We start from the raw sequence: 1735 nt of genomic DNA, 5'->3' as shown, positions 1-1735 counted from the left end.
AACTTACTCATAAGACGAATTTCAACCGATTGAAATTATTAATGCGCTATTTAATTATAAACGCAATTTTCTATCACGCCGACGTAGTTACATACTCGTTACGTCGTCATATTACAATTTATTTTTTTACGTCAAATAAATTTTTCTAAAGTAATACGAGAGAAGCAATGGCTGCGTTCAGCAGAGAAAGCAGCTTTGCAACTGTTGTAAAATTCTTAAATATGATTGGTTTATACATTTAGATCCAGTAAGGAACTAAGGGCAAGACCAATCATATTAAAGTATTTTACAACAGTTGTTGCTGCTTTCTCTTCTAAACGCAGCCAATTTCATATAATTTATGCTTCAAAATTCATACCACTTTTACACTAAAAAAAAAGTTAACATGTTTAATTGTAAATTGGCTTTTATCATCCCTAACACATTAAGAAATTTTATAAAGAGAGAAAAGGATAGGCTGGAACATGTGTGGCTGTACATAATCAAAATGTGGTTTACAGAATATCCTGTGAGAGTTATAATGTTAATTATGTTGGCCAGACTAAAAGACAGTTAAAGACTAGACTGCATGAACATGTTTCAGATATTAATATAAGTTTAAAATCTCTATCGGTGATCTCTAACCACCGTATGGAAGAGAATCACAATTTTAAATGAGATAAAGTGGACATATTAGATATAGAACCTTCATATAATAAAAGATTATTATCTGAAATGGTACACATTAAAAAAAACAGAAACATAGAATAAAGAGATAAAATAACACAGAGTCTTTGCCCGAAGCGTATTCTGGCATTATACATTCTTCTCCTTCCTAATATCTTCTTTTCTTTTCTCACCCCCCCTCCCCTTTTTGCCATTTTTCTATTCTCGATTAGTGTTTTCCTTTTCGACATTGCGTTATTCGATATTATGGAAGTCAGATGTTCGCTACTATTGCAAATTTGCTTAAAAATTTTTTGAAAAAAATATTGTGCAATATGGATTACCATCTACCTGCGTTTTCTCTCTTTTTTATTAATGGATTCTCAATACTTACCGATATTGACAAGAATGTTTTTCTGACTACTTTGAATTCTGATATAACTGATTCGCAAGGCACTACACGATATGAAGAACGTAATACCATAGATATTTTTATAGCGATGTTTTAATATTACCACAATATTGAAAATGATTCGAGCGGAGTCGAAACATTTGTTTTGTCATTTTGTAATTTATGATTGAATTTTAATTAAAGTTTGTTACTACATTACTGGCTCTTTGCCCTTCTTTTGTATATATTGTTAAAAAAAAAAAGATTGACTGCTGCAACAATTTAAATGGTAATACAGGGTGTCTCGTAAGATGGGTTGGGGCCACATTGGGGGCGGAAAATGGATCAAAGGGAACAACAAATTCTTATACCATTTTGAGATATTTGCTTTAGTTTTCGAATTAGAAAAGGAAACGTCTAAGCCAATATACGGTTAAGCCGCGCCGCTCGAATTCGTAGGACGGCCCACACTCGGGCGGCAGCGGCGGCGGTGCGCAAGGAGGCGAAACAAAAGAAGCGGAACATATAGGATCGCCATGCCAGGCTGTGCCAGGCAACGAGCGGCTTCTTTCTCCTCCCTGGGCCTACGAATTCGCGCGGCTTAACCGTATATTGGCTTAGACGTTTCCTTTTCTAATTCGAAAACTATAGCAAGTATCTCAAAATGGTATAAGAATTTTTGTTCCCTTTAATCCATTC

Source organism: Trachymyrmex septentrionalis, unplaced genomic scaffold (assembly GCF_001594115.1).
Source record: "Trachymyrmex septentrionalis isolate Tsep2-gDNA-1 unplaced genomic scaffold, Tsep1.0 scaffold13, whole genome shotgun sequence".
NCBI classification, from domain to species: Eukaryota; Metazoa; Arthropoda; class Insecta; order Hymenoptera; family Formicidae; genus Trachymyrmex; species Trachymyrmex septentrionalis.
This window is presented reverse-complemented; position numbering follows the sequence as displayed.